The following is an 18,963-nucleotide window of genomic DNA, read 5'->3' as shown; positions in this document are numbered from 1 at the left end:
AAACCTGTTTTCTAAACATGTTCTAGCATGTTTAGCTCGCCGCTTTTAGATTTGTGCTTGTTTAGGGTCGTAAAGGTAAGCGATCTAATCGATCGCTTATGCTTACGAACCCGACCCATTTGGTCGATCATTAGGATCCGACCAAACACATTAGGTGACCATAGTATATAGGGGATAACCTTTCAAGGTTATACCTTATGGTCACGCCGTTTAAGTAGTTGTATGATAGGTAATGTATGTGCCTTAGGTAAATTACCAAAATACCCTTTTTACACTAAAATTCATTTTAAACTTATGTAACATAATTTTTGACACCTAAACTGATTTAGCAACAATATTAAGTGTGTTAAGGCATATCTTGCTTGTCATAGGGCTAGTTAGGCGTTTCAAGCGCGTTTTACGCAAACGACGCGTTAAAGTAGCATAAGCTACCTAAGCGGGTCGTAACGGGTCAAAAGCACTTAGGTAAGGTTTCGTTTTGGTATGAAGGCTTTGTCAAACCATATTACATAAGTTCCCACACTTATTTGGTTTGCGAACCCTCGTACTACCCGATCCTCCGATAGGTCCGGTTATTAATATAGATGCCTTTATAGGTGCCGTTTGATTCCGTGATCTGCTAGCATTGCTTGGTGGTTGTTCTACGACTTCTAAGCAATCTCAAGTGAGTACATAGTCCCCTCTTTTACTGTTTTCCAAACATTTTGGGATGAAACACATGTGCCTACTTGTTACTTTCGTGTTTTTCTTGTTTTCACATCATATGCTTGCTATGTTCTTTAGTACACTCGTAGTACATGATTTCATTACTTTGTTTTGCTACGTATGTTAACTTAACATGCTAGCGCATTGATTTACATTACATTACTTTGCTAAATATGTTACATGGCATATTAGCACATTGATTTACATGACTTTTCTGCTTTGTATGATTACTTGGCATACTTAGCACATTGTTTTCCCTTAACTTGCTTACATTTGGTATGACATTTGGTATGCATAAACGGTTCTTTACTACATTCATTAACATTAGCTACGCCGCTCGGTAGTAAGTAATGGTACCATAGGACTTGACAAATCCCGTTCCTGACATCCTGGGTTGGTGTGGATGTAAGGAATGACTGAATCCGTGAACATTTTACTTTGATAACCTTTACTCTAAGGTTATCCTGCTGTCTCAAGGCTTGAATGTAATGCGTTTAACTTACCGCATAAATGTTTGTATCAATAAAACAAGTTTTCTACTTTGCAAAACATAACTTTTTGATTTACTCAAAATACTTTGTTTTGGTTCATTATTACTTATGGTTAAGTATTCTCATTTTGTTACTTACCATACATAACTTTTGTTTACACATAACTACATGACTATATTTTGGACTTTTAAAAGTATGACAATGGTTAGGCAAGGACAATTGATGATTGGTTTAAACATGGACTTTATACATGGGTGGTTGTTTAATGACTTGAGTAACGGTATGGGTGTAGTACGATACAAACATGGTGGATACACCGCTGGTACTTCCTATACATAAGAGCTTGTATTGTACTACATGTCGTAGCGTTATTTAAATCATTCACTTTGGACTTGTACATTTTACACAAATAACATATTTTTCACAAGACATTGTTTTACAAAACAGTTTGTTGTATACAAACTCATTTTTACTTGGTTATTCATTTAACCCTACATCATTCTTTTTAACTATACATATCTATTATTGATTTTCAAACAATTTTATAAAACAAAACCTCTTACAAGGATCATGACTGACTTTTGTTAAACCTTTCTTTTTCTAAACTTATAAGTCATGAATCCTATTTTCACAAAACCTATGTTACTCACTGGCATTTTTATGCTAACGTACTTATTTTCACATGTGTTTCAGGAGCAAACGCGTAGGATGATCGTGACACGCTAGGGTGGACTTGGGCCTTAGTGACTTTAAAATGAAGCTAGTACTAATTAAAACTTGCTGTGTACTCTATGTTTCAGTTGTTTCTAGACAATGTACTTCTTTTATTGATAAATAAAATATAACTTTAAATGCCATGGTTGTGAAACAATAATTCTGTTACAACACTCCCCGATGTTTCCGCCACGATTTGATGTTTTACGTGGTCGGGGTGTGACAGAAGAGTTGGTATCAGAGCCAATGGTTATAGGGAATTAGGTTATTAGTAATGCTTTGACCTAGACTATAACCTTTCTAGGACCCCAACACAAGTTGCCTTGTGTTTAGATTTTAAAACATGCACTTCACCTATCCTTAGGTGATCACCAAAACAAGAACCCAGTTTTCTAAAACGATTTTTGAAAAACAATTCTCTATATTTCAAATGATTTATTTTATAGTTTTGAACCCTTTTGACTTTTCAAATTGATTTTGGAAATTTATCATTTGCTTTAATGATTCTTTTGGCCTTGTGCCTTTCGAGTTTTCAAAATCCCGTCAAAGTTTGGGTCTAAATGATGTGAACACGTGCAAACTGGAAGGGTGAATGCCTGTACCCTGAGTTTTCTGTCTAAGGCTAGAGTGTTCGTACAAATCCACATAATCGGACCAGTCACTCTTACCTGGGAACTCTTGGGGTGAGTGTTCACTTATAGGCGAGCATGTCTTCGTTAAGCATTGTTTATGGACCCATTTACTTTGATTAGTCACTGTGCGTCATTTGTTTGCTTTGTGATACAGACAAATGATCACCATCCTTGCTTTGTTGATTTTGTTTCATCTCGTTCTTTTCATCTAATCCTCTCACTCATTCCTCTCGTGTTTTTCCTCTTTCTAGCATGCCTCCTCGACGCGAAAATCAGCTACCCAATGCCGAACTAGCGGAAATCATCGCACAGCATATGGCTGCTGCGTTCCCAAATCTTATTGCTCAGCTTAACCAAGCCAACATCAATCAGAACGCTCCTTGTAACTTCAAGAGCTTCAACTCGGCTAAACCACTCAAGTTCAGTGGCACTGAGGGGGCAACTGGGCTCCTTCAATGGTTTGAGAGCATTGAGAATACCTTTCGCCATGTTCAGTGTCCCGATAATCGCAAGGTCGAGTTTGCTTCTAGTGTTTTTCAAAAGAGGGCGTTGACATGGTGGAACGGGGTTATGAGAGATCGTGGTGCTGAAGTCGCTTTAGCACAAACATGGGCTGAGTTAAGGACTCTCATGATGAGTGAGTTCTGTCCTCGTCATGAATTGCGAGCGTTGGAAAGGGAGTTCGATGATCTGAAACAAGTAAGTGGTGAGCACCGGGCGTATACTGATAGGTTCGAAGAGTTGAGTTTGCTATGCCCAACGATGGTTACCCCACTTGACAAGGCTATCGAGAGATACATTGATGGTCTACCTGACTCTGTGCAAGACATCGTTACTGGTAGTAAGCCTACCACTGTTCGTCAGGCAATCGAGTTAGCTGCAACGTTGACTGAATCTCAAATTCGAAAGGGTAAGTTGCATAGAAAGGGTGACAAGAAGGGTAAGAAGCAGGAGTCTGACAAGAAGGATAGCAAGAAAGCAAAGAACAAGAAGGGGAGTGATGCGGGCTCTTCAAGGGGTTCGAGGAAGCGGAAGGCTTCCCAGAACTATGCCGTTACTACTCAGGCTCAAGCTGCTCAGAATCAGCCTGTGCAACCTCCTGCCAAGAAACCGTACTTTGGCAATGCACCTCTGTGCAACAGGTGTAACGGACATCATCAACCGCACCATCAGTGCCGTCAATGCACCAACTGCGGAAGATCTGGTCATCTCGCTGCTACATGCCGCATTCCTGTCAATCAGAATCGGGCAGCTCAGAACCCGGCTCAACAAGTTGCCCAACCCCTTGCTCAGCAACAAGGTCAAGCAGCACGACCTCACTTTCCCCCAGGCGCTTGTTACAACTGTGGGGATCTGACCCACTTCCGCAACCAGTGTCCAAGGTTGATAAATGCGAACCCAGTTCAGGCTCAGGCTCGTGGACGAGCTTATAACATGAATGCTGTTGAGGCGCAAGTCGACAACGAAGTGGTGAACGGTACGTTCTTTGTTAATAATCAACCTGCGTCTGTTCTATTTGACTCGGGGGCCGATAAGAGTTTTGTGTCGTTATCTTTTGAGCCTTTACTTCGCGTGTCTAGAACGAAACTAGGTAAGCCTTTAACTGTCGAAGTTGCGAATGGTGAACCCGTTGTTCTTAATTCTGTTCTTCGCAACTGTCAATTGAACCTTAGCAACCATCTTTTTCCTATCGACCTCACCCCTATGCATCTTGGAAGCTTCGACATTATCGTGGGTATGGATTGGTTAGCCAAGAATCACGCAGAGGTAGTTTGCTTCGAGAAGATCGTTCGTGTACCGCTCCCTTCAGGTGAGATCCTACAGGTTCATGGTGACAAACCTGTTAGTAGCCTCAAGCTTATGTCTTGTTTTCAAGCTCGGAAGTATCTGCGAAAGAACTATGTGGCCTTCTTGGCACATGTTACGGCAGATAAAGACCAAGGTAAGTCTATTCAAGATATCCCTGTTGTTCGGGATTATCCGGAGCTGTTTCCTGAAGAATTACCTGGTCAACCCCCAGCACGCCAAGTCGAGTTCCATATCGATCTCGTACCTGGTGCAAATCCCATTGCCAGAGCTCCGTATCGCCTTGCACCGTCTGAGATGCAAGAGCTATCTAAGCAGCTTCAGGAGCTTTCTGACAAAGGTTTTATCCGTCCTAGCTTTTCTCCTTGGGGTGCTCCCGTTCTTTTTGTCAAGAAGAAGGATGGATCCTTCAGAATGTGTATCGATTATCGTGAGCTGAATAAGCTTACCATCAAAAATCGATATCCCCTACCTCGCATTGATGATCTCTTTGACCAGTTACAGGGTGCTACCTGCTTTTCGAAGATTGATCTTCGTTCTGGGTATCATCAACTTCGTGTGCATGAAGAGGATATTCCCAAAACAGCATTTCGCACTCGATATGGACATTATGAGTTCACAGTCATGCCATTCGGTTTGACCAATGCTCCTGCCGTTTTCATGGACTTGATGAATAGGGTCTGCAAGCCTTATTTGGATAAGTTCATCATCGTTTTCATTGATGATATCTTGATTTATTCTAAGACGCAAGCTGATCACGAGCAACATCTTCGTCTTACTCTGGAACTCCTAAAGAAAGAGCAACTTTTTGCCAAATTCTCCAAGTGCGAATTTTGGCTAAAGGAAGTTCAATTTTTGGGACATATTGTCAACGAACAAGGTATACATGTAGATCCTTCCAAGATCAGTGCGATTAAGGATTGGGATACGCCAACTACTCCTATTGAGGTTCGTTCTTTCCTTGGTCTTGCGGGTTATTACCGCCGCTTCATTGAAAACTTCTCGAAGATTGCAGTTCCCCTAACTGCTCTAACTCAGAAGAACAAAACCTTTGAATGGGGTTATAAGCAAGAAGAAGCGTTTCAGACCTTGAAGCAGAAGCTTTGTGATGCACCTATTCTAACTCTGCCTGAGGGCAATGATGATTTTGTCGTCTACTGTGATGCATCGAAATTGGGTCTTGGCTGTGTTCTGATGCAAAGGAACAAAGTCATAGCCTACGCATCTAGACAATTGAAGGTACATGAGAGAAACTACACCACTCATGATCTTGAGTTAGGTGCAGTTGTTTTCGCTCTCAAAATCTGGAGACATTATTTGTACGGTACAAAATGCGTGGTTTTCACTGACCATAAAAGTCTCCAGCACATCTTCAATCAGAAAGAACTCAACATGAGGCAAAGACGTTGGGTCGAACTCCTAAACGACTATGATTGCGAAATTCGCTACCATCCTGGTAAAGCGAATGTCGTGGCTGACGCATTAAGTCGTAAGGAACGTACTATGCTTCATTGTATCCGTGATCAATCTGCTATCCAAGCTCGATCTGATATTCAAGCCCGCATTTCTCAGGCTCAGCATGCTTGTGTTTCACAAGACTTGATGGGTAAGGAATTACCCTATCACATTAAGCCTGATCTTGTTCTAAAGAAAGATGGATCGTATTATTTCATGGACCGTTTGTGGGTCCCGAGCCAAGATGATCTTCGTGCTTTGCTTATGGATGAGGCCCATAAATCTCGTTATTCTATCCATCCTGGCTCAGACAAGATGTATAAGGATCTTCGTACTCGGTATTGGTGGCCTGGTATGAAGAAAGACATTGCCTTATACGTTTCAAAATGCCTTACTTGTCTTAAAGTTAAGGCTGAACACCAACATCCCTATGGTCTTTTAGAGCAACCAGAGATTCCAGTTTGGAAATGGGAAAACATCGCTATGGATCTCATTACTAAACTCCCGCGCACTAAGAAAGGTCATGATGCCATCTGGGTAATTGTTGATCGTCTTACCAAATCAGCGCATTTCTTGCCAATCCGTGAGGATTTTTCTGCTGAAGATTTGGCTAAAATCTATGTGGATGAAATTGTATCTCGACATGGTGTTCCTTTGAACATTATTTCAGATAGGGATGCTCGTTTCTCTTCTCGATTTTGGAGAACCATGCAATCTGCTATGGGGACCCAACTCAATCTGAGCACAGCTTATCATCCACAAACTGATGGCCAAACTGAAAGAACAATCCAGACTTTGGAGGACATGCTTAGAGCTTGTGTGATCGACTTTGGTGGTAGTTGGGATTCACATCTTCCATTAATTGAATTCTCCTACAACAACAGTTATCACTCCAGCATCAACATGGCTCCTTTCGAGGCTCTCTATGGTCGAAAATGTCGTTCACCAGTCTACTGGAATGAGATAGGTGAGGCTCAGATTACTGGACCTGACCTCATTCTGGAGACAACTGACAAGGTAAAGAAAGTTCGTGATAACTTACAGGCAGCTCGAAGCCGTCAAAAGAGTTACGCGGACCTAAAACGCAAGCCCTTGGATTTCCAAGTCGGTGATCGTGTATTACTTAAAGTCTCACCTTGGAAAGGTGTGATCAGATTTGGAAAGAAAGGAAAACTTGCACCTAGATACGTTGGACCATTCCAGATCGTCGAAAGAATCGGTAAGGTAGCCTACAGACTTCAATTGCCTCCTGAACTTGGAAATGTTCATCCAACCTTCCACGTATCCAACCTCAAAAGGTGCTTAGCTGATGAGAACCTCCACATACCACTTGACGAAATCCGTGTTGATAAAACACTACATTTTGTTGAGAAACCTGTGGAAATTATGGATCGTGAAGTCAAATGGCTTAAACGCAAGCGCATTCCATTGGTTAAAGTTCGCTGGGAATCTAAACGTGGACCTGAGTTTACTTGGGAACGTGAAGATCAAATGAAGGCGAAGTATCCACATCTATTCCCACGAGTTTCCTCTAAACGAATTTCGGGACGAAATTCCCACAAGTAGGGGAGACTGTGACATTTGTGCTTGTAGTCATTGTAAACAGTTCGGTTATCAATAAAATAAATTTATTTGATCCCAATGTTTGTTTATTCATGTTTGATGTTTTTCATGTTTTGGCTTTTATTCGATTTTCAACTCTATATTGTTTTCTGGAGGATTATATGCAAACTGGTACGAAAACATAATCAGTTAAATGCAACAAATACTCCGGAACATCAATTTATGCTTAACATGCCTTAAATAACCCTTACATAACTTAGAAATAAGTTTTGAAGGCTTTGGTATGGCAAAATCTAGTTTATTCGCTTACAGGGACTAAAATTGACAAACTGCGAAAGTATGCCAATCTGAACTGTAACGGACATTCCGGAACTTGATCCTAAGTTAAACACACCTTAAATATCCTTTACATAGCTTAGAAATAGGCTTTGAGGGGTTTAGTGTGCTAAAATAAACTTTATGCCCATTAAGGGACTAAAAGCGTCAAAAAGTGCATAAGTTTGCGCTTTCACGCATATCTTACGTTCTGAATACTTCCGGACATCCAAAAATTCATGTAAGCATTAAAATATTATGTCTTAATGTTTGGCATGAGAAAAATCCATTCGTCGCGCAATTTGGATCGTTTTTCGCGCTTATGCGCATTCCGTCGTAATTAAGCGAACATCGCGATCGTACGACCAAACGAACTGACATCCGAGATATTTTTGAGCATGTTTTGAGTCCCCTATACTTTAACTTCATTTTAGAGCCTTGAAATGAGGTTAACGGGGCTTAAACGTGTCAAAAATGGGCCGAAACGCATGTTTCTAAGCTGCAGGGACCAAAAGTGACAAATCTGCCAAAGTTTGCTCAGGCGGGGCGCGTAAGGATTCCCCCAAACTTTAGGCGGGGCGCGTGAGGTCCCCAGATGCGAAAAAATGCTGAAAACAGCTATATGCAGCTGTCTTGCACTCAAAAACCCATTGCAAAAGGTATTTTCAAATCAAGGGACTGAAACAATGGACTCAAATGGTTTTTAAAAACTATGGGAACACATGGATGGCCAAGATCGAAGCACGTTTATCGAGGAACGATCCTAACGGTCTTGGTTTTCCTATAAATACCCCACCCTTCTCACTCTTTTCTTCACACCTTGATCAAATCTGCTCTAAGTGGAGGCAACCACCATTGTGGAGGCCACCTACCTGAGTATATTTGATCATTCTTCCATTCTTGGACCCGTTGTAAGTATTCTTTCGTTCTTTTATTGCTTTTCGAGTCCGAAAGTCAAACTTTGTTTGACTTTCTGCATTGACCAGTTTATGGTCAATGCGAAGTTCGTTTGAACTTCATAACGTGAGCGTAATCACGTTGGTTATAGTCCCTAGCGACTATACCTACTGATTACCACGTTATCTAGGCTTAGTGACGAGTCGTAGTTTCGGTCAAAATGCGTTTTCTTGCGCATTTTGTAACCAAACTACTTTAGGGTATTAAAACCGTTTGTTTTAATACCAAACCTGTTTTCTAAACATGTTCTAGCATGTTTAGCTCGTCGCTTTTAGATTTGTGCTTGTTTAGGGTCGTAAAGGTAAGCGATCTAATCGATCGCTTATGCTTACGAACCCGACCCATTTGGTCGATCATTAGGATCCGACCAAACACATTAGGTGACCATAGTATATAGGGGATAACCTTTCAAGGTTATACCTTATGGTCACGCCGTTTAAGTAGTTGTATGATAGGTAATGTATGTGCCTTAGGTAAATTACCAAAATACCCTTTTTACACTAAAATTCATTTTAAACTTATGTAACATAATTTTTGACACCTAAACTGATTTAGCAACAATATTAAGTGTGTTAAGGCATATCTTGCTTGTCATAGGGCTAGTTAGGCGTTTCAAGCGCGTTTTACGCAAACGACGCGTTAAAGTAGCATAAGCTACCTAAGCGGGTCGTAACGGGTCAAAAGCACTTAGGTAAGGTTTCGTTTTGGTATGAAGGCTTTGTCAAACCATATTACATAAGTTCCCACACTTATTTGGTTTGCGAACCCTCGTACTACCCGATCCTCCGATAGGTCCGGTTATTAATATAGATGCCTTTATAGGTGCCGTTTGATTCCGTGATCTGCTAGCATTGCTTGGTGGTTGTTCTACGACTTCTAAGCAATCTCAAGTGAGTACATAGTCCCCTCTTTTACTGTTTTCCAAACATTTTGGGATGAAACACATGTGCCTACTTGTTACTTTCGTGTTTTTCTTGTTTTCACATCATATGCTTGCTATGTTCTTTAGTACACTCGTAGTACATGATTTCATTACTTTGTTTTGCTACGTATGTTAACTTAACATGCTAGCGCATTGATTTACATTACATTACTTTGCTAAATATGTTACATGGCATATTAGCACATTGATTTACATGACTTTTCTGCTTTGTATGATTACTTGGCATACTTAGCACATTGTTTTCCCTTAACTTGCTTACATTTGGTATGACATTTGGTATGCATAAACGGTTCTTTACTACATTCATTAACATTAGCTACGCCGCTCGGTAGTAAGTAATGGTACCATAGGACTTGACAAATCCCGTTCCTGACATCCTGGGTTGGTGTGGATGTAAGGAATGACTGAATCCGTGAACATTTTACTTTGATAACCTTTACTCTAAGGTTATCCTGCTGTCTCAAGGCTTGAATGTAATGCGTTTAACTTACCGCATAAATGTTTGTATCAATAAAACAAGTTTTCTACTTTGCAAAACATAACTTTTTGATTTACTCAAAATACTTTGTTTTGGTTCATTATTACTTATGGTTAAGTATTCTCATTTTGTTACTTACCATACATAACTTTTGTTTACACATAACTACATGACTATATTTTGGACTTTTAAAAGTATGACAATGGTTAGGCAAGGACAATTGATGATTGGTTTAAACATGGACTTTATACATGGGTGGTTGTTTAATGACTTGAGTAACGGTATGGGTGTAGTACGATACAAACATGGTGGATACACCGCTGGTACTTCCTATACATAAGAGCTTGTATTGTACTACATGTCGTAGCGTTATTTAAATCATTCACTTTGGACTTGTACATTTTACACAAATAACATATTTTTCACAAGACATTGTTTTACAAAACAGTTTGTTGTATACAAACTCATTTTTACTTGGTTATTCATTTAACCCTACATCATTCTTTTTAACTATACATATCTATTATTGATTTTCAAACAATTTTATAAAACAAAACCTCTTACAAGGATCATGACTGACTTTTGTTAAACCTTTCTTTTTCTAAACTTATAAGTCATGAATCCTATTTTCACAAAACCTATGTTACTCACTGGCATTTTTATGCTAACGTACTTATTTTCACATGTGTTTCAGGAGCAAACGCGTAGGATGATCGTGACACGCTAGGGTGGACTTGGGCCTTAGTGACTTTAAAATGAAGCTAGTACTAATTAAAACTTGCTGTGTACTCTATGTTTCAGTTGTTTCTAGACAATGTACTTCTTTTATTGATAAATAAAATATAACTTTAAATGCCATGGTTGTGAAACAATAATTCTGTTACAACACTCCCCGATGTTTCCGCCACGATTTGATGTTTTACGTGGTCGGGGTGTGACAGATACGGCAACGCATGGCGGCAGCTCGTGACCGTCAGAAAAGCTACGCTGATAAACGCAGGAAACCGCTCGAGTTCCAAGTTGGGGATCGAGTGCTACTTAAAGTCTCACCCTGGAAGGGTGTAGTTTGTTCTGGCAAACGAGGTAAAGTCAATCCGCGGTATGTCGGACCGTTCGAAATCATAGAAAGAATAGGCAAAGTGGCCTACAGACTGAACCTACCAGATGAACTGATCAGAATGTCGCGCTCCGGTCAAAGATAAGATTTATAAGCCCTATTTACCTTAACAAATAGCTAGTGGTAGCAAGGGGTCAAACCACGAAGAGTATGTGGTTTGTGTGTGGATTCGATTGAATTATCAAAAGTGTCACTATATATGAAGCTTGCTAGAATAATTTTGTATTTTCGTTTAATTGAGAGATATGATTTTTAACTAAATGAATTGATGAGAGTGATGAACAACTACGAATTAACGGTTGCAAGAAAAATGGTTACTAGAACAATAATAATAAAAAGGAATTACGCCCGGTTTCGGTAATTGTTAACCTAGGAGTTCTACAAGTTTTAGTTTCAACTCAAATGCATTCGATTAACGGATTTTGTGTACCGTGACTTAGGTGCTACTAGCTATCAATGTCCTGAAGAACGGACAAAAAGACACTTTGTAATCAACACAAGTAAATATTAACAACGACAATGTACAATTACATATCACCATTTCGCAAAGTCATAACTTTTAACCTCGTTCGACAATTCACGAATTCGCAACAAATGTAATACTATTGTCAAAAGTTTCAAAAACCAAACACAAATTGTCACTAAGTTGAAACAAGAACAATTCGAAACCATAGAATTAACAACTACCTACGCCGGGATGAAACCGAGATGATTAGCCGCTCATGGTTGATGAAGCTTGATCACCGGAAGTTTGGAACACGAATGATGTCATCTTGAAGCTTGTTGGATGAAGGAATGGTGGATGATTAGGGTTTATGGGATGATTGATGATGGTGAAGTGGTGAATGGATGGAGAATTAGGGTTATGAAGGAATTGGGGATCGTGAAGAATGATGGTGATGAATCTTGATTCGGGTGATCCGAAGGATGGTTGGTGGAATGGTAGGTGATAGCTGATCAATTGTGGCTCCAAGAGATCAAGTTCAAACTCAATTAGAGTGTAACGTACGAAATTAATGCCAAAGGACCAATGAAACTCGAGCTTAACCAAGAAAATCTCAAAATTCGCGTTCTGAGAAGCCCTTACCCGTCGCCGACGGGTCTGACCCCGTCGCCGACGGGCTCCTAAAAATGCATAACCGGCCGACGGCCTAATTGACTGGATACGGAACTTCCTAGCCGACGGGCATATTTAGGGGGCGTCGCCGACGGCCTTGGACCCGTCGGCGACGGGCTCTCCATTGTGAGATCTCCGTTTTTTTCGCGTCTTATAGTCCCGATTGACCCGTAACGCATCCCGGTGCTCCGGTTTTCGACCCGGTGACTCGTAAAGCTCCCGAAAAGCTCCTTAAACTTCGTTAAACCTGCATAACACAAATCTTATTAAAAGTAGGCCATTCAAGATTGAAACTTATGTAAAAACACAAAGTTACGCAATAACGAACACCTGTTTTCAACCACGTATCACATCCCCACACTTGTCTTTGGCTTGCCCTCAAGCAAATCTGTTTTTCACTTTCACGTGGGTCGAACAACGAATACACATCCCATTCCCGAGACAAAGGTCAAGGTCTATTGTCATACAAAGTTCATATTCTTTACAATTTCACATATTTACCGGTAAAGTGAATAATCACATATAAAAAATGGTTATCCAAGATTAACCCGCCGGTAAAACTAACAAGTCATGCATATCCCTCACAATGTTCTCTCCACTCGGCTTATAATTCGGCTAATGTATATAATGTATTAGAACTTCAATCAATTAATCGCTCAAAACCGGTTAGAACACGCACCCGCATAGTGTCACACCCCGATTTCCACGTATATCACCGGTGGGCCCGGTGGGGGTTTACCGTGACGTAGTTGGCAACAATATAGTCAAACCACACAATTATATAAATGCACAGCGGAAGCTTAAAGATAAATATATACTTTAACCTCTGGTTGTAATATCAAATGTATTACAGAAGTCGAAAGTATCCACAGCGGATCAAAATAATAATAAAATATTGTTCAGTCAGATACGGCATCGAGTTTGCGAGACTATTCGTGATGCTTAGGAAGCTATTACCAGCCAATTTCGTATAGTACCTGCACTTAATCTTTTGGGGAAAAATACGTCAGTTTACACTGGTAAATACGTTCAACTGACACATTTGAAAATGTTTATTAAAATTGATTTGAATGCACAAGGCACAAATTCTTTTTATAACTTGGGAAAATTACTAAAATCTTGTGAACGTATTACATGTTCTTTTATGCGTTCAGTAGCCCGGATCCTGTCCGGGTTAAAGATTAATAGACACACCACATTGCGTAAAACCGTGGTATAGAAACCAACGGCTACGTCTTTTAAAAATAATGTCGACATAATATACCGGGTGTACGCCTACACCGGGATGTCGAGGTCGTGGCCATTTTGTAAAATGATGCCAAGGATATCCGGGACAACGGTCATTAACCCCCCAAAGGCTTTTAAGAAACAAAACTGTTTATTTGAGCCGATCATATTATTCAATTAACCACCTAAGCGATGGAAGATATGATGCTCAATCAAGCGGTAAATATTTTACCGTATCCCAAGCCCGTATAGGGAAAATAAGTTAAAGTATTTACCTTTGCAAGTATACTCCTTAATTTGATTAAATCACCGATAGCTTTTACTGGGGCTCCTAATCTGGAACGAAGGTTTTAATTAACCTCTTAGAATCCTAACGAGTCTTTGTATTGGCCGTAGCCTAGACCGGTTGGTTCCGATGTGTGAATACGGTTTAATCGCGCGAAAAGGCAAAAACCGAGAACGGAGTGTGATTCCGACCCAACAAGTTCAGAGACTTGTTTTATATAGGTTTAAGGTTCACACTCTGGACTTTGGGGTCCAAATAATATAATTTGACCCGTATCGGCTAATTTATGAAAACTAGTTTCATAAGCCGAACCGTGCGCGCAATAGGCGAAACGGTTAACCATGAGAGTCTTACGCTTATTTCCTAATTCAATATGCCTTAAAGAGGTTGTGGTATCAGTAGGATACCTTCCGTGATGCCCGTAATGAGTTTTAGTTAACATGTCGCCCCGTAGGGGTTTTTCGGACATTTTAAAGACTTTTAAAAAGCTTTTCGAGTTCTACAAGAAATCTGAGTTTCCCGAACAGTTTATAAAGTCTAAAATACTTTATTTATTATTTAAAATCAGTAGCAACTGGAATCGGGTCAAAAGACCTTGTAGAACTTAAGTTTTGGCCGAAAAGGGTATATTCGGTATTTACCGAACCGTAGCCATAACCGCAGGTTATGAGCAAGGGAAAAATTATTAAAAATCTTTAAAATTCCAAAAATATTATTTTATAACAGTGGGTAAAAGTTTTGGTGACGAAATCTTGGTCTAGATAGGTGTTATGCTAATTGCGCCGTTTATTACAAAAGTTTCTTATAAATGCGCTATTTAGCATAACTCTCATTCTAGACCTCGGATTGACGTGAAACTTTAAGGAAATGCTTATAATTTAATAAGAAAGGTTCTGGTCCGTTCACGTGTCTGAAATACTCGTTTTATTTTCAAAAGGCCGTTACGGTCAACTTTTAGGCGATTGACGGAAATGCACAAAAGACTCGGACAAATCATGAACCGGTCACAGAGGGTTATACCATCATGTAACCTGGTCCTAAGAGAGTCCTAAGGCATATCTATACCTCACTAAAACGGGTCAGAACTGAAGTCAAAGCAAAAGTCAAACTTTTGCGACATTCGGCTCCGAACCGGGTCAATATAGCAAATGGTCGATTCAAACGAGCGCAAACAAGTTTATATACTTAATATCATGTTTTATGAGTGTCTAAACAGATTCCATAGCATATACATTACAGATTATGCATAAATCGCAAAAAATAGATTTCTGTTGACTTTTTAAGCATTTGTTTGACTCGACATTTGAGCTAGTTAGAGTGGTGATCAGAGGGAACCCTTTTAGAGGTTTATTACCCACCTAAATACCAACTCATAACTACCTTTGATTCGTCATAAGACTGAACCATCACGGATTTATTTTAGAGTCAAACTGTATTTACGACGGTTTGGTTTCTAGCTATATACTAAGCATAAATTAAACTACAAGGGATCTATTGAACTTATAGAAGTTGAGACTTGATTATAGAACAGAGAAGAATGCTTGGAAGCTCTTAGAATGACCAGAGAAGTGTTGTTGTGTTGTGATGAAACTTATGAGCATAAGGTGCTTATTTATAGTCAAAGACAAGCCCTTAGATCATTACACAACACTCTACAACTGATCATGGATGGTTGGCATGTGTCCTAGGGAGTTATGGGTCGAGTAGGGGGGCCCATGACCCTGAGAAACCCATCATTTCGTGTTTTGCCGCTTAAAACAGCCAACAGCCAACAATCTGTCGCTGCGCGTCGCTTACGGACCGTATGGCTTCGGCCTTGCGGTCCGTAAGCCACAGGCGGATCAAACACAATCATTCACCTCCTTACGGTCCGTAAATCATACCCTTTACGGTCCGTAAGGGGTTAAAATACATATCTTTTTAAATCTTTTGTAATGATTATAGAATCTTGGTAATTAATTACCTGACCTTTCGGGTTTGAAGGGGTAACTTTGCGATATGGCCCTCGATTAATTACAATTAAGGACCTCGCGCTATTTACCCGTATTATTAAGCCATCGGTTAATTTATTTATTATTCGAGAGGCCTTAAATTATATTATTGACGCTTTTAACCCTCCTCATACGAATTCGATCGTAACTTTCTTGTTTTATAACGGAACTTCGCGAAATATATATATTATATTCTAGTGAGTGTATAATACTATTACAAAGCCTTGGGAACGTTAAAGGGTCACTCAGAGGTATAATTTAAACATGTTGACACAATTAACCCCTGTAGCTTGTAATCTCTCACTTTCTTCCGCGTTTCGCTTCCGTACGATCTATGATTTATTCGTTTGAAGGTACGAGCATTATTTATGGTTACTATACAGTATATTTACCCTTGTTTGACATTTATAACCCTCGAATTTCCATACTTTCAAGGTTTGTCAAAATTAGTCCTTTATTAATATTAATGCCACGTGTAATCAAATGACACGTGTTAACACATTATTGGACACAAAAATTCGAGGTGTTACATCCTCACCCCCTTAAAATAAATCTCGACCCGAGATTTACTCAAATAAATAGGGGTACTTTTCTTTCATTGTGGCTTCGACTTCCCACGTATATTCGGGACCTCTACGAGCATCCCATTTGACTTTTACAATCGGTACGTGCTTTCTGCGAAGCTTCTTCACCTGTCGATCTTCAATCGACAACGGTTTCTCTACGAATTTTAAGCTCTCATCTATATGCACATCTGTATGTGGAATCACCAATGATTCATCGGCGAGGCACTTCTTGAGATTGCAGATGTGGAACACATTGTGGATTCCATTGAGCTCTTCACGCAAGTTCAACTTATAGGCAACTGACCCGACACGTTCAATGACCTCAAAGGTCCTATGTATCTCAGACTCAGTTTGCCCTTCTTGCCGAAACGCATCACCCCCTTCCAGGGCGATACTTTAAGCAACACCTTTTCACCTACTTCGAAGTGAAGATCCTTACGTTTTGGATCGGCGTAGCTTTTCTGCCTGTCACGGGCAGCCTTGAGACGTTCCCGAATCTGGACAATCTTGTCCGTCGTCTGGAAAACTATCTCTGGTTCTGATAATTGGACCTCTCCTACTTCCGCCCAGCAAACAGGCGATCTACATTTCCTACCGTATAATGCCTCGAAAGGCGCAGCCTTTATGCTGGTGTGGTAGCTATTATTGTAGGAGAATTCGATTAGAGGTAGATTCTTATCCCAGTTACCACCTAAATCGATCGCACATGCACGAAGCATGTCTTCTAACGTTTGAATAGTACGCTCACTCTGACCGTCCGTCTGTGGATGGTAAGCCGTACTGAAGTTCAAACGCGTGCCCAAAGATTGCTGGAAACTCTTCCAGAAATGTGACGTGTACCTGGTATCCCTGTCGGAGATAATAGTTACAGGTATGCCGTGCAAGGCGACAATCTTATCAACATACAGTTGGGCTAACATATCGGAGCTATACGTTTCCTTGATGGGTAAGAAATGAGCTGATTTAGTCAGCCTATCGACTATGACCCATATTGTGTTGTTTCCTTTCCTGGTTTTTGGTAACTTGGTAATAAAATCCATAGTTACACATTCCCACTTCCACTCGGGAAGCTCAGGCTGTTGTAGCAAGCCAGACGGCTTTTGGTGTTCGGCTTTGACTTGAGCACAAGTCAAGCACTTTGCTACGTGGGCGGCTACAGACTTTTTCAAGCCTATCCACCAATAGTTTGCCTTTAAGTCTTGATACATCTTGTCTGCACCAGGATGGACTGAGTATTTGGAACTATGGGCTTCCTGGAGGATAACATCTCGTAGTCCTCCATAAATCGGAACCCATATCCGTCCATTCAATCTTAAGATTCCATCCTTGCTAAGAGTCAACTGCTCCTCAGTTACTCCTAACTCTTCATTTGGATAATTAGCTTCCAACACAGCCTCTCGCTGTGCAGCTAATATCCTTTCAATCAAATTGTTCTTGACCTCAATGCTCTTGGCATTGTTCGAATGGGTTTCACCCTTTCTTTTCTGCTCAGGGCATCAGCGACTACATTCGCTTTACCGGGATGGTACCTGATCTCACAGTCATAATCATTCAAAGTTTCCATCCAACGGCGCTGCCTCATGTTCAACTCTTTCTGGTTGAACAGGTGCTGGAGGCTTTTGTGATCAGAATAAATCACAAATTTAATGCCATAAAGGTAATGCCTCCACAATTTTAGTGCAAATACAACGGCACCCAATTCCAAGTCGTGGGTGGTGTAATTCTTTTCGTTCACCTTTAATTGCCTTGAAGCATAGGCGATCACCTTGCCCTTCTGCATGAGCACACACCCCATGCCTGTGTGTGATGCATCGTAGTAAACTACGAATTCATCTGTACCTTCCGGTAATGTCAGCACAGGTGCGTTGCTTAGCTTCTGCTTCAGGATTTCGAAAGATTCTTGCTGCTTTGGGCCCCAAATGAATTTTTCTTTCTTCTTGGTTAGGGAAGTCAAGGGCGCAGCAATCCTCGAAAAATTCTCAATAAACCTCCTGTAGTATCCTGCTAACCACAGGAAACTACAAATTTCAGTAGGAGTCTTCGGCTCTTGCCAGTTCATGACTGCCTCTACCTTAGCGGGATCCACCTGGATACCACGCTCACTTACAACGTGACCCAAAAACTGAACCTCTCGTAGCCAGAACTCACATTTCGAGAATTTGGCGTAGAGTTTCTCACGCTGTAGTAATTCGAGAATGCAACGGAGGTGCTTCTCGTGGTCAGCTTGGCTTTTGGAATATATAAGAATATCGTCGATGAAGACTATGACGAATTTGTCCAAGTACGGCTTGCAGACGCGATTCATGAGATCCATGAACGCAGCCGGTGCATTTGTGAGCCCAAAAGGCATCACTAGGAACTCGTAATGACCATAGCGAGTCCTAAATGTTGTCTTGTGTACATCTTCATCTCTGACCTTTAGCTGATGATAGCCCGACCTCAAGTCGATCTTCGAGAAATAGCTTGCTCCTTGCAGCTGATCGAATAGATCGTCGATCCTTGGTAAAGGATACCTATTCTTTATGGTAACTTTGTTTAGCTCGCGATAATCGATGCACAACCGCATCGATCCGTCCTTCTTCTTTACAAACAGGACCGGT

The sequence above is a fragment of the Helianthus annuus genome, chromosome 17 (assembly GCF_002127325.2).
Source record: "Helianthus annuus cultivar XRQ/B chromosome 17, HanXRQr2.0-SUNRISE, whole genome shotgun sequence".
NCBI classification, from domain to species: Eukaryota; Viridiplantae; Streptophyta; class Magnoliopsida; order Asterales; family Asteraceae; genus Helianthus; species Helianthus annuus.
This window is presented reverse-complemented; position numbering follows the sequence as displayed.